General features: G+C 50.1%; 1 protein-coding gene across 1 annotated transcript in view; it reads right to left on the reverse strand.

The window, feature by feature from the left end:
* The window catches only part of LOC144149784 (cell division control protein 42 homolog), a 108813-nt gene that overhangs the window by 92335 nt on the left and 1233 nt on the right, over window positions 1-15245 (reverse strand). The gene's annotated exons all lie outside the window — the stretch shown is intronic.

Genomic DNA, 15245 nt, shown 5'->3' on the forward strand with positions numbered 1-15245 from the left:
TTAACTTAAACCGGTAGGACTCACTAGACCAACTAGATGCGAAATGTACTGATATTTTCAAAGACAGGTGGGGGGAGGGTAGGGGGGCGCTTAGCTATCGTTGTGTACGAATGCGGAGCGAAATCAAGTAATGACCATTTTAGTAACCACACGCACAAGCTGCGCGTCCCTTTTTATTTTGTTTTTCGACTTTAACGAACGGCTGATCGCTCGGCGGACAAATTTTTGAAGTATACAGTAGGTAAGTTCCCAAGCGATCAAAGGTGTCGTTGGAAGATGGAAGAGTGTGGTATCTGATAAGGCCCTCTGATTTCACTTTTGTGCTAAATTCTGCAGGCTCCCTGTGTCATTTGATGATGTTTCGAAGAAGGGTTTAGTCACGGCCTCGGATATAAGCTACTACTACTACTACTACTAATCCCCCTCTCTTTCCATTTACAGTTGTAACCCCACAACAGCGGAGATCGTTGCCCCAGACATAGACGCGGGGGGCGCGCCAGAGCCGGAAGCCCAACTCTGGTGATAACAGCCACGCCCATCTTCCCGTATTACTCATACACCACAAAACAAGACACTGATCTCACCGACGCAAGCCCCGCAACCGCATCGCTTTCACGGTTTTCCGATTGCATCCGCAGAACCCATTGAGGAGACGCAAGAACACGAAAGGTCGCCGGCAGCTAGCAGTCCGCGTTTAAAGCACGGCTCGAAGCGCATAACATGCATAACACATGCGCCTCTACCCTGGGCGACGGGCAAGTAATAAGAGGGTAGGGGCGCGCTGTGAGCAACAGTTGCAACGCGGCACGAAAAAAATGAAAGAAATGCAACCCCAGCAGACGAGAAGGAAATAAATTCGCACGGCGGACGAGGCATCGTACTCGGCAAACAGGAAAAGGTGAGGTGCCCCTCCGCACCGCTCCCTCTCCCCGCACACACGCGCGTTTAAAGCGCCCTTCCCTGGCGAACGCATAGGGTGGGAATGCGCCGCCGCTGCTTAACGGAGCGTGCCGTCATTTTCCCACGCACGCCAGCCACCCCTTCCAACCTCCGAATCTCTCTCGCGCCGACGCGAGTACGGGCAGGCAGACGATCATGCTAGCGGCCACAATAACACCCGGAAGCTTTAAAAAAGGGGCTACTAAGAGAACTACCAGCCTTCGGTAATACCTGTGCCACACGTATACGAAAAATGACAAAGTGCTGAAGGCCTCAAGTTTTAATGCCATTAATTCGCTGCTACCCGCAAAAAATCTAATGCCATTCGCTCTAATGTCATTTTTGGTTTGAGGAGTTCTGCACAACTCATTCGCCTTGATGAACGCCTGAAATCTGCCTACTCTCGAATGCGATGAGCACCGAATGAAACCAACAAAACTCTTACAACCAGAGCGTTGGCGCGGTAACGTAGCTGAACTTCGAAATCAGACGATTTTTTGTGCACTCTTGGTGGCGAAGTTCTGAAGAAGACGAAGTTCACTAAATCAGTGGCAATATGCAAAACATGGTGCCCTCGTAGTTTTGAATTTTTCGGATTTAGCTACCGCTGGCGGGCGACGGCAGCTGCTGAAGCCACTTTTAGAAAGAGCTCACACCATTTTTTAAAGAACATTATTTTTCATAAGGTTTTCTTTCACAAAAAAAAAACATTTCTAACCCTTGTAAGACATTTTTCTCTACGTTAAACACTTCTAAAATATGAGTGCATTTCTCTTTTTGGTCATTATCACCATCATGCCTAACACATTTAATGCCTTTGCGTTTTCGTGTGTAGCACGGCCTGCCCGAATAATGCCATTCGGTATCTTAAGGCCCTAAACACTTAATGTCATTTTTCTTGTACGTGTGGCACGGGTATAACTCATTTCAACTCCATGACAACAGCGAAAGAAGCTTATCTAGTAACAACAAAAATGGGGGGGGGATAATTTAAAACCTTTCAAACTTCGCGCTGCACACGTCAGCAGCGATGCAATGCGGGGATCACTAAAGCGCAGTTATCAGTGTGTCAATTGTAGGTTATCATTCAAGTGGTACGATGACACGGAGACAGAGGCACCACATCAGTTGCACGGTCACGTTCCTATAGACGGTGGGTGCACTCGGTAGCCGCCAATAGCGCCAACAAGATCCCGCCACATCGTATGAACCCGGCGGCTTGAGCCGATACTTCTTCATCTGGTTTTCTTCACATCTAAGTTTTCCATTCAATTGCTAACTGTCATTCGTACAAAGCAGTCTTTTTAACGGACAAAACTTGCATTTTGTCTTCATGGTCCCTTTTGTCTTCAAAAGGTTCCAGGCTGTGACGTCACAGAGTAACCGGTGGGACGGACGTCTTCCAGCCTTCCTATCCGTTAGCGCCTGATATGACTTCGCCAAATGCAAAGTTTAGGTTTCCAGTCGCTTGATGAGCAAAACAAAAAATCCCGCCATCTCCACGAAGTGAATGATGATGATAGGGGCGAGGCAAAAATGCTTATCGGTAAAACCGTGAAACATTCGCCGGCACATCATATAAAGACTCGACACGTCAAGCTTTTCACCGCTCCGTTGACAAGCCCGTCGACGACGTCGATGTTTGTGGTGGTTATGTAGGAGTTGTTTTGGACGACGAGAATCTCCATGGGTAAGTTGGCGAATTCGGTGTGTGACATTTTAGCCACCTTGGCCGTCGCCTTCTGCAGAGCGTCTTGTGTCGTGTACCCCCGGTATGTGTCTTGAGCTCGCAGGCGACGAATGACAACCTCTTCTTCTTCCTCTCCTCCTTGTTGGGTAGCAACGAACGCGTTGAACGTTTTGACCTCTTCGGCCAATCTTTGGTTGGCCAGTCCCTAGGGGGATCCTGCCACAATCATCATTAATGTGCCGTGCCGTATACAGCAGCAACGAGGGACGGGACAGGGCCCGAGCAAGAGGAGCTTCGCCCCTTCCGTCCTCCTCCGACAGATTCAGACAAACACATTACCCACTGAACATCTCACACATCGCTTTCGAAATTTACCCGGCACCCCTACTTGCTCGTTCTGCGGAGGTTACCCAAACATATTCCACACAATATGGGCCTGTGATCGACATCCAAAGTTGACCCCCATCCCGAATCCAACTCTAGCATCCTGGGAGGCAAGTCTGGCTGACCCCAGCGCTGCGACACAGCTCCTGCTGACGTACAGAGCGGAGGAAGCCATGGCCACGGCTTCCCAAGACGGCGCCCTGGACTAAGGGTGCTCAGGAAAATAAAGTTTACTTCCTTCCTTCCTTCCCGTGGGAGGAACTCTGAGGAGGATGAAAAGCAGCAGTGGGGGTTGGTTGGTGTGTAAGTAAAGTTGAAGTAAGTAGTGTGAGTAGGGTTGGTGTGTGGTGTTAGAGTAAGGAGACGCGTGGGTAGGGTGAGGAGAAGAATGGAGGAGAGACGCGCATGCGCAGTGGAGGTGTGGACGGCGCAACAAGGGAGGGAACAGGCTCGACCATAAGCATCCTACAGGAAGATGGTGTAATTTTATAATTTTATTGGGGGGGGGGGTAGAGTGGAGAGGCATTAGAGAGAGAGAGAGAGAGAGAGAGAGAGAGAGAGAGAGAGAGAGAGAGAGAGAGAGAGAGAGAGAGAGAGAGAGAGGGAGGGAGGGAGAGGGAGAGAGAGAGAGACGTTGTACGTGGTATGAGTGTCTTTATTTAAGCATTATCATCATCATGTTCAACGTAGGTGACGTCGTGCTGTGGTTGGCGTTCCGCTTTGATTATGACCGCCTCATGGTCTGTGAAATGTAAAGCCAAGGGCTGTTGTAGTGGATGAACCCTAAAGTTGCTGAAGATGAGGTCGATGCACGTTCCCCAGATGGTTGTGGGCTGCTTGTAATCACGGCCCGCCGAGACTCGCCGACGCACGCCGCCGCCGACGACGATGAAACGTCGAAGGCGCGTGAAGCGTGCTCGTCTCGTGCCAGCCCAGGAAGACACCGGCAACACTGTCGCTCCAGGAGCCATTAAAGGGTAAGACACGGGCGTTCAGCAAGCCGAGCATGCGCAGTGGGGGTGTGGACGGCGCAACAACAACAAGGGAGGGACATAGCCCCGACCATGAGATGCTTCGCATCTAAAAGATAAAAGAGTGGACCGCGCAGGCCGTGAGAAGGCCTTCTTCGCTTACAGGTGTTGCCTCCCCGCTCACGCACGCGAACGGGTTCACATGCATTCGTGCTGCAATAGGATTAAAGATGCGGCAAGCGAAGAGCCATCTGCTAACCCCTGCGCACCGCAAACGGAGTGTCAAAAAGATAAATTACTTATAAGCACAACGTAAAAAGAAAGTAGCCCGTGTGAACACGACACATAGAGTGGGTAGGCAGCGCAGGCCGCGTATGCCGCATCTGTTTCGCGCGAGGTGTGTGCGCTGAGGTATTACGTGCGCACGTCGTGCGCAACAAATCCGCCGCAGCTGAACTGATTGTAACAACGCCACAGGCGGCACAGCAACAGGCGCTTGATTGCGCGGTTTTAAGGCGCGCGCGAATGCGGCGCGAAGGTCACATTTAGCTTTTCTCAAGAATAACAAATTGTGGGACGACCTGTGCAGATTCGTTCCAGGTGCGCAAGCGAGTCTCTTTTTTACCAGCGACAACAGACATTAAGTCGAACGAGCATGCATCCATTCAGAGCTCTATTCGCCCACCTTTGGGGGAGAATGCCGTTCCCCGACGCGTGGAGCCCCAAATGCGGGTGTTTTCTTTTTTTTTTTTTTAAGTGCCGATCACTTTAGGCTGCCGACTTGTCATTGTAGCTCGTCCTAGCTCACGGTATCTAGCCACCGCAGTCACGCGACGTTACGCGCGCAAACAGAGGCTTTGAAAAGATCTTCCCCTAGTCGGGATGTATGACAAGCGCCAGCGGTTCACGAGTTTCGAAAGCTTGTGACTATATAAACCGCTCGGCTTTCGAGGCCTCTGAGTTACGCCGCGACGACAGCCGCTACGACGGAACGCCGTGTGGCTGTACTTGGGTCCGGAGAGCGAGCTACGACGACAAGGCGAGCCCCTAAAGTGCTCTGCACTTAAAAAACATTCTGACCGCCTATTCCGCACTGGAGAAGGTAAAGAAAAATAAATGGTAGAAAAATGACGGAAGGGGAACGAATGATGACACGCTGCGTCTGCACGTCTGCGGTTTGCACGCCTACTGGCGGCTTCATATGGTCAGCCGTGCACAGAAACGCGGGAACACACCTTCCCCCATGCCGCTTGCTGTTTGCAACAACAACAATAACAACAACCCCGACAACAACAACAACAACAACAACAACAACAACCACAGTATTTTTCTGCGTGGCATCGCCTAGCGTCACTAAATAAAGGTTTTTAGAGTATCGGCACTGTTATCTCATTGTTATCTGCCGCCAGGATTTTCATTGGTCGGTCGGCACCGCGTGATATACAGTATTTTTCTGCGGGGCATCGCCCAGCGTCACTAAATAAAGGTTTTTAGAGTATCGGCACTCTGTTATCTCATTGTTATCTGCCGCCAGGATTTTCATTGGTCGGTCGGCACCGCGTGATATTTGTTTACATACGGGCGCAGCCATTTTGTTTCTGGGCGTCTCTCTCTCTCTCTCTCTCTCTCTCTCTCTCTCTCTCTCTCTCTGCTGCGCGGACGCTAAGCGGCCGGTCGCACTGTGCCCGTCACGACCGGCGGCGGTTTCATTGGGAGAGATCGCAACACTGCAAGCCAAAAACAAAAGTGGCCCCCAGACGCTTCCGGGTGCACGAAGTGGCGGTACTCTTAAGCGTAGCTTATTTAGTGACGCTAGCATCGCCCTAATGACTAAAACACGAACCTAAGACTCTTCCGCGAAAGTGTGAGGCTCCGGACAAACCCGACGCCAACACGGTTCTGTATTATCACTACATTTAGACGGGCGTTCCTGCCACGAACCTAACATTTGTTGTTAATACGAGCGGCGTGACCAATCAATGCACGCAAACTTCTCTGCCTCGGCGTAGCTTTATTGCTGAACGTACGCACACACAGAGGGGGGTAAGCAAAAAAAAAAATTGGCCGCGTATCTGCTCCTTTCGTTGCAAATGCCATCAAAAGACGATAGTCTTTATAGGCTTTTGCGAAGTAAATGCCTCCCTTCGCTTTCCCCCTCACCTCTCATGTTGTTCCTCTTGCGTCGCGCTCCTCCCAAGGTAAAGACGCCAAAGGTTTGCTTAAATCATTTTAAATTTCCCGCGTTCCACTTCTCCAAACCGGGTGTCTCGATGCGAACGCTGCCGTACGGCGAAGACGCGCGTTAATCGAGGCGCCCTACTTCAACGTTTATAGAACCGCGTTTCCCTACTCCACGTGCGTTGCAAGCAGAACGTGGAACCTATCTAGTGGAACCTTGCGTAACTGTTGGCGGTTGATTTCCTAAAATGGCGCCAGAAGCTATAGTGGCGCGGGCGACAGCAGGCGACGGCGGAAGGAATTTTTTTTCTGCAGTTGATGAAGTATTTCATTTCGCAAAAGTCAAGCATGTATGATTGTTTATAAAGGAACACTGCAAATATCACTTCTGCATTGATTTGTTGTCTCATATTTGCGTAATGTCTTGTTCTTCTTCAACAATGTTGACAAGTATGAACATTACACCGGGCATACATGGGTAGATTTAGCTGTGACTATATAAGACTATTGCGCAGGCTTTGTTTTGCTTTGGCCGGGAGGCTGAATCGAGTCACAGACAGACAGGCGGACAGACAGACATACAGACAGACCAAAATTTCTGGGTTTAAGTAGCCCAAGAAAGACTATCGTCTTTAAAAAAAAATGCAACGCAGCAATTGTACCACGAACCCGGGTTACGTACAAGGAGCGGCGCGGAGCCACCGACCACGTTTCCCGGAAGAATACAAGAATAGTTTTTCCCATGCATATCAATAAAGAAAAAAAAAAATATCAACGGCGGATGCATATCGTCGTCGAAACGTTCAATATGGAAGACACGCAGCGCAAGAATAACACCGCGACCTTCCTTTTTTGCATGCGCGCCAGAAACCGCTGCAGTAATCCGAAACGCCCGCAGCTAAGAGTGGAAACAAGGAAGCGTTCAGATTCGGGCACATCGATGGCGAGTTTTATTTATTCTTGCGGATGGGAAAGTGCACGACTTCGACGAAAAGCACCGTCAATGCTCTCTCTCTCTCTCTCTCTCTCTCTCTCTCTCTCTCTCAAACACACGCACCCACACCTTCTTTCTCTACTCTCTATCTCTATATATCTATCGCGCTCTCTACATCGCTCTCATCTTTTTCACTCTCATTATATCTTTACCCCTTCATCTCACTCAATATCTCCGCTCTCTCATCGTTCTCTCTTTCTCTTTCTTACCCCTCTATTTCTCTGTCCCTCTCTTTCTGATCTATTTTCCTTTTCCCCACCTGTCGTTTAATCTCTCTCTCTTTAGGTGTAACCCTCTCGATCATATGTTTCCCTTCCCTCTCACTCTCTCTCTTCATATCTCTCTGTCCTTACGTCTCTCCTCTCTTTATCTCTCTCCCCTCTCGCTTCATCTCCCTCCCTCTTTTCGCCTCTCTCTCTCTCTCTCTCTCTCTCTCTCTCTCTCTCTCTCTCTCTCTCGTATCTCTCTCTTTCCCCTCGGCCTATCCCCCTCCTCAACAGGTGGGCCACTTTCGAGGAAGACAGCTTTTCTCGGCGTGCCAGAACTAAGGGAGAGGGACGACGAGGCGTGCAACGACGCCGACCATTCGGATCGTCAAGTTGCGTGTGGTCGTGGCGCGCGTTCTTCCGCGAATATTGTTCGAGAAACGGGCCACGATGGTCATTGCTTCCGCATCCACAGGGCCAAGCCGGAAGCGGAAGAAGAGGCGGGGGACCGTATGTACGCCTCACGATGGCCGGACAACAATTGTCGATGAAAAAAAGAAATGAGTTGCTAAACGGAGTTTCAGCCGAGACCGAATGCAATGAGATATAAGACGCTGCCTGGTTCTAAATGAAGAAGTCGCTGCCTGTAACGCAATCGTGCACGTTGTAATGCCGCCTGAGGTTAAGGGTTCGGAGGCAGAATAAATGAAGTTAGCTGACGGCTGGTGGACCATCAGGGCAATAGAGTGGCTACCCTGGGACAGACCTAGAGGAAGGGCAAGACAACGCCATTACCTCAATGGGGCGATGCAATGGGAAAACAGGGAGGCAAAGGTTATCAACGGAAAAGAACGGCTGAGGGAACATGGTGCGGACTTCATCAAGCTGGCTGCTGATGACGACGGCGATGATGGCGAGGCAAAACGGAACGCGAGGGAGCTGTCAACACCGAATGACGTTGTACTATTCCACTTGGACCATCTGCCCAGTGTCAAAAGAGGCCCATGTAGACCAGAAAAAAAGTTTATTGGTCACGCCAGATTCGAAGGGGTAGGGGGTGGTGATGACGTCACATGGATGGTCCTGCTGCTGCCAGAGGGGAAAGGGTGCCTAGCTTGCATCGAAAATAATTCGAACGGTATGCTATACTTCCTTCCGGTTAACCGTCTGTTCGTGCTATTAAAACAGCCCATCAGTGCCTGCAAGTTTTATCGGAGGTCGGTTGCGAAGCGGCAGACACAGAACAGTTCCAGACAGTTCCACAGCGACATTCAATGTTGGCCCCATAGTTAACACAGCCTAATGGCGAATGGCGAATGTCATTCTTATGGCGAATATGACGTCGAAAACGCACAGCAGGAAAGCCAACTTAAACAATGGGTTTCCACAAACACACATCAAACACCTCAATAAAAGAACTCTTCTTGTGGTCAGAATCGAACCTCGGTCCCTGGCGTCATGAAGCCGACGTCTACCCGATTGCGCCACCCAGAGCGGTCGAGTGAGTTCGGATTTGGATTGGCTTTGGCTTCGACTTTGGTTGCATGGGAGAAAGCGTCGCGTTTTAGCCATATTTCCCTTAAAAGGACCCCGCAACGTTTCTGATAAACGCTTTCACTCTTTCCTTCGCGTCTGGAAGCACTGCGAAAGTTATAGTTATCGCCAGCACGCAACGGCATTCTTTTCAAAGTGGCTATCGAATGCGTTCATTGCTGCAACTTAAAGGAAAGTCGGCCAGTAGCCGCTACATCGCTGTAATGACGTAATTCGAGCGGTCGAAGAACGCTAAGACCAGGAAAGAGAGAAACTGTGGTTGATTCCTCTTTTATAGGAATCGGTAAAACACGACAGTGAAATGTGCAGCGAAATCTGCAGCTGAGCATGATTTGCGGGTCGGCGGCTGTCTTTTGGGTGTGCTTGGCGAGCGACGTCCTGCTGGCGGGTCGCTTCGGCAAAGGTGTACTGGCGTCATTTCCATGACGGATATGACGTCAGTGAAATCTTGGTGTATCCCGGCATAAAAAAAACTTTCGTGTTAAAACATAAAACCTTAAAATGAGCAACCCTAAGTATAACGTATTCTTTAGTACTAAAGGCTGCTTCCCCGCAAGAATACCCTGCGTGCAAGCGTGCACCCTTTACAGGCCGCTTGCTTCGTTGTACTGGCGTCACTTCCGTGAAGGATATGACGTCAGCAAAATCTTCGTGTATCTGGGAATAAAACACTTTCGTCTTAAAATGTTTTGAACACGTTTCTAAGTTACCTGAGGGCAACAGAGCAGTAATTTTGGCTGAGGTACTTTGCGACCTCCTAATCTAAGTAATGAGTGTGCTGGGAGAAAACGTCCTGCAAGCATTTAAGATTTCGGCAAAAGTTAAAAAAAAAATGTTTCAGGGTCCCTTTAAGAAAGGAGCTTTCGTTTTTGGAACGGCTTCAATGCCCCCGCTGGCAGTGCATCGAGATGAAATCATCCCCGCTTCTAACGCAGCCTCAATTAGAACAAAGCCAGGCAGTAGTGCTTCGCTGTAACAAGGGTTTACTGCATATAACATAAGCTCCGCCATAACGAGGCACAACCGCGAGACGCTATTACCTCTTCTTTCGTGGGAAAAGATTAAGGGAAGCCTCCGTGCCGCTGTCTCAGCGACGATAACGCTCGAATACGCACCTCGCCGAACCGACCAGACAGGAGCGCTCGGCGCGAACACAAAAGGAGATCCCCTTCGTCGCACGAGCGGGTGGTGGTGGCAGGCATCCAAAGGCCACACAAAATCTCGGCGCGCGCGGTGCTAATCCTCGCTCTAGGCCGCTGCGCCCGCCTGCCGCATTCCCGCGCAGCGTATCACCACCGAGTGTATAAAAAGGTTACAGAAAGCTGAAAGGTCGGTAAAGGGCAACGAAGCTCTTGGCTCATCTTATCACCACCTTAAAGATGTGAAGTTAAAACACTTTGGAGGTGAATTTATAAAAGAAAAAAAGGAATAATAAGAGCAGTATAGGGTGCGCACTCGACGGTCTTCTGCTTCGGTGCAAGCGGACTGTTAGGCTGTGCCGGCTCAGGGAGCAAGACAGAGAGAGGGAGAGAGCAAGCGACAGAGAGAGATGTTGGTCAGCGCAGGCCAGGAGCCGTGAAGCCCTACTTACAGGGAACGAAGGACCGCGCGGAAAAATAATAATAACAAACAAAACACGCCGAGGGGGATTCGAGATGAATTAACGACGCCCAACAAAAACACGCCGGCTCGGACGTCGTCGGCGTTCCTTGTTATCGCAGCCCCCTTCACACACCGCCGCCGCCGCCGACGCGAGGCTGCGAGAATAAATAAAGGACCACTTCTTTCTTTATTATCGTTGCGCGCAGAGCGGCTGCAGTGGGGCCGTAAATGTGAGTCGCGCGCTTGTGGAGAGGCGAGACAACGGGGACCGACAGAGCGAGGGACTCCTTTTTTTTTGAGGACATGGCCGTTGGCTTGTGAACAGCACTGTTGGAAGACGTGAAGAATTTGACAGGAGCAACGAAGGTTTGCCGTCTTCTTGCTTGCGCATGCCGACAAAGCGCGAAGGGCCCAAGGACGACAATTCAAGACTTCCTCGGCCGTCTTTCCTCGGCGCGTTGGATCGATTTCGGACGTCAAGATATTTCGACGTCCAACGGCGATAAAAAAAAAAAAAATCACGCATCTCCACGAAGTGAATCATGACGAGTGGGCGAAGCACTGGGGATCGTTCTTACCGTAAATCACCCGTGGCATTGCCCAGTCGCGCATGTAAATGAGTGACAACGAGTGTGTACAGTATATGCAATTACAATCCAATCCATTTCAATCCAATCCAATCCAATGCTCCTCGCGCATGCGCAACACTGTGTACACACGGACGCCAAGCCCCGGTCAAAGCGAGGTCCTAAGGTACTTCGCACCTAAAAAGAAGCTTGTTCTCGTGACCGTGAGCCTCCGAGCTTCCGCCTACAGACAACTGCTCCGAAATGACCTGCGCGTTGCCATAGTGATAAAGAAATACCCATCACTTCCTAAAAAAAAAATGTTGAGAGAAGCGCTAAAAGTAAAAGTGCGTCAACCTTCGCTTAAAGTGCGTCCAATCGATCTTCAAACCTCCAAAGGCCCAAATCGCAAACGGGGAACGAACACCCCACGCGACGATCTTTCGCGCACTAAGTGAACGCATCCACGAACGATCCACGTGTATACCGAAACGTGGCTTATGAGATGAAGGAATACTATTCTACTTCTTCATGATCGATGTCCGTATTGTCTCATCTAGACCTGTTCCTTTCTCGCCATTTTCAAGTAACCGCTTTGACGCAATGGAAGCCCGGTGCCACTTACTCGCAGTGTGTCCAGAGATGTTATCAGAGCTTCTCGGTCGACCAAGAGGTCAGCGAGGAAATGCATTAGTTTACGGACAGGACGCCATCGGTCCCACCAAGAAAGCTTTCGCTTTAAATGTCGAGGCGCGGTTCGCTACTTTCTTCGCCTCGACGGGTCCTGTGACTCCCGCCACCAATTTCGCACGCGCTGCAGAATGGAGTCTGCGGCCAGTTCGGGCGGCAATAGCTGAAGGAAGGGGAATGGCGGCGACGAATGCCGATACTGACGGGCAAGAAACGGAGACCCCGAAGCCGAAGCAAGTTGTGCTCGCTAGGAAGAGAGAGAGAGAGACGAGATGTTCTCTTAAAGATCCGCAAAACTAATCTTTTTGGATTCGTGGCACCTTTAATAACCGCTACGGCGGTGAGTCGTGACGCGAACGCACGGACAAACTTTTGATCCAAGTCAGGAAAGCGTCGTGTCCTACAACAGAAGAAAAAAAAAACAAAATTCCTCTCGCACGTGCGCGGTCACAAGACGGCGCGAGGGGGCCAGTGTGGCCTCGCTGCGCGAATGCGTTGAGTGTATTCGCGGCACGTACTTGACCCACAAGCGTGCGGACAGGGCGAAGAGATACTGCGCAACGGGCCACGCTGTGACAGCTGCTGCGATCCGGCTGCCCCTGCCGCTACTTCGGGTATACCGTGGTTTTTAAAAATAGAAGCGGATGCCAGGCGTCGTACACAAATGCGATTCAATGCGACCTTATCGTCCTCTACCCCACACTCACAAATCCTCCACAGTCCTTTGTAAATTTCGCGGCAGCTCAGCCCATTCAATTCTGTTAGCCGGCTTTAATGGGCCGAAACAAGACCTGCAGGCTACGAGGCACTCCGCAACGAAAAATTTCTCGGGATGCTTACGTCTGCTCATGTGCCTCGAAGGCGAAAAATCTGTGACACGTACAGGTTCCCAAAAAGTAAGCGAAGCACGGGTTGGATTTTTGGAGGGTTTTCTCCGCCATGTGCCTAGCCAGCGACGTCTAAGTGACATTTTAAGAAAGACACCCCAAATAAAACCGGGAAGCAGATATTCTATTTATGCTGCCAGCCGCTTCGAATAGAAATTATTCTAATTTCACGAAGCCGTGCTACGTTTGGTTTTTGGGGCACCTGTACGTTTTATATACACGTCCACCCGTCGACACAGCACGTACGCTGTTTTACCGTCGTTAGGCCTCCTCAATTCACTTGACTAATGAAGTAATGAACGAATTCTTTATTTCTACTTGTATACATCTTCATCTACACATATTTGCGGACAAAGTGGCGGAGCCAAGGAAAAAAGCTGTACTAGACAGCTTGACTAGCCCGATCACTACCAATTACCGATCATTCCTTCAATAACATTGACAATCATTAATCATCTCTTACACACGACTGGTATGCTCCTTTGCTGGAACTTCCCACAGCTTGAGTCACGTGACCTTTGGCACCATTCATGCTGACGTCGACGACGGTCGGTTTCTGAATTTGATGAGCCATACAAGGCTCTCGCCTTTAGAAATGTAACCTCGTATTCAAAAATAGTCCATGACGAAGCGCGAGATTCTGCGAACGGGGAGTATTGAGGCCGTCTTGCTGGGGTGAATGGAACCCACAACGACGCTCTTTCTGTGGACAAAAGCGGTGGGGAGTTTTGAAGTAGCCAGGCTCGCTTGACACGCAGCTGCGTAGAACAGAACAGCAGAAGAGAAAGCCCAGCGGCGACAAATACTAAGCTCGCGGTGTTACACGGCTGAGTAACGGATGTGCCTCGCAAGTTGTCCCCGTCTCCTCTCCGCAAGGCCAGACCAGCTGGTCACCGAGGTTCGAACAACACACTTGCCTTTGGTGCCGGCGGCGCCATCCAAGGTCTTCTCTAATTTTTGTCTCTCTCTCTTTCCCCTCTCCTCTTCCTGCCCTATTCCTCCCTTCCACCAACACTTATCTTCCCACTTTACATCCTCTCCTCTTCTATTCCATGTCCACTGCCCCTACTGCAACACATCACCCGCCATATCCAGGGAGGTAGGATAGAAAGGATGCGTGTAAAAAAATTACGCCTTCCGAAAAATACATTGCTTGAAAGCATTTGTACACAAAAAGCCCTTAATCAGCCTCTGCACTGATGTCATTACTTCCCCTTTACAACCGTTCAACCCCAACTCCTCAAGTCGTGCCTGGTACGTGTTCACTTCGCCCTCCTAACAATGCATCCAAAGTCCCTTTCCGATAAGTGTCGTTTGGTGACCCGTGAGCTTATCGGCAAGCCTTGCTCGACGTGTCGTTATGTGGCCCGCAGGGTGTAGTCGCCTCCTGTTCCGTGGTGACAGCGCTTCGATCCCAACCAAACTCCTTTCTGCGCTGCTATAACGAGCCCGAATGCTCGGTGTTTGAAACTCCTACAGGCGTTGTTGACGGTTACTGACTCTCCAGAAAGGGCTTGAAAGAATGCGCAGACAACAACAATGAGAGTGACTTCACCACAACTACGTCTCGTTTCTGGACAGGGAATGAAAGACCGTTCACAGTTGCGACGAAGCGACGCGGTTTCTGTCGCGGCGACAAAAATTGGTCCAGACCAAACGACAAAACCGATCGCCGCGCGACAAAGAGACAGATTTCCCGTCGCTTTAGGTCGCAAGTGGGAACGAGACTGAAGACGTCCCGTACTCGCAGTCTCGTCAACTTCGTCCCTTATCACCTCGCACACAAGCTATCAAGCGTGTCATAAAGAGATAAAAACAGGTGACAGTGCCGAATGTTATTCAAGCAATGAGACGAGAGAAGTGATATGATATCGAACGGGTCACTGCGCGCTAATGACTTGCGCAAACTCCACCTCAAAAACAAAGACAATGAAAAATTTATAGCGTCAGCATATTCGGTTGCTACGCTGAAGAAGCCATCACAGTGATTTTATTTTGGTTCCCAACTGCTTGTCAGACATTTCCGAAGGTCTTCCACGACGGCGAACGTGAAGGCTACGCATCTTTTCCAGAAGGTCGGAGACAATGGAGTTTGGAAATAAAGTGACACTTGTGCAACACTTGTGCCCTCAGGCGGAGGGCAAAAGGACGGCGGTTGAACTCATAGAAGCAGTTGCCGAGCACAAAATAAAGCTTCTAGTTAGCAAAGTAGCAGACTCAAGTTGAACGGCTTGAAGCGGTGTTGGGAACGGAAAAACTGGGTCACGTTTTGACTCGTCGCTTCTTGGCTGCGACAGGAAGTCGCCAATCTTAACGACTACGTCCGCTGAAAGGCTGTCATCGCCGATTCATCTCTATCGGAGTGCCGTTGGCTCTCAACGAAGCGAATGATTTTCGTCTAGACAGGCGTATAACGTTATGATGTGACCTCTCAATCAGCCCTATAAATTATTACAACCTCTATTTTCTGACTCTGTGGGTATCACAAGTCACACATGTAACGCCGAGCTAATGACTATTTCTCGATACGTGGACACGGCATCGTTAGGAGTGAACTTACGACATACTTTTCTAGCGTTTAGAA

The sequence above is a fragment of the Haemaphysalis longicornis genome, unplaced genomic scaffold (genome assembly GCF_048455015.1).
Source record: "Haemaphysalis longicornis isolate Haplotype H1 unplaced genomic scaffold, Haemaphysalis longicornis Haplotype H1 scaffold_8, whole genome shotgun sequence".
Taxonomy (NCBI): Eukaryota; Metazoa; Arthropoda; class Arachnida; order Ixodida; family Ixodidae; genus Haemaphysalis; species Haemaphysalis longicornis.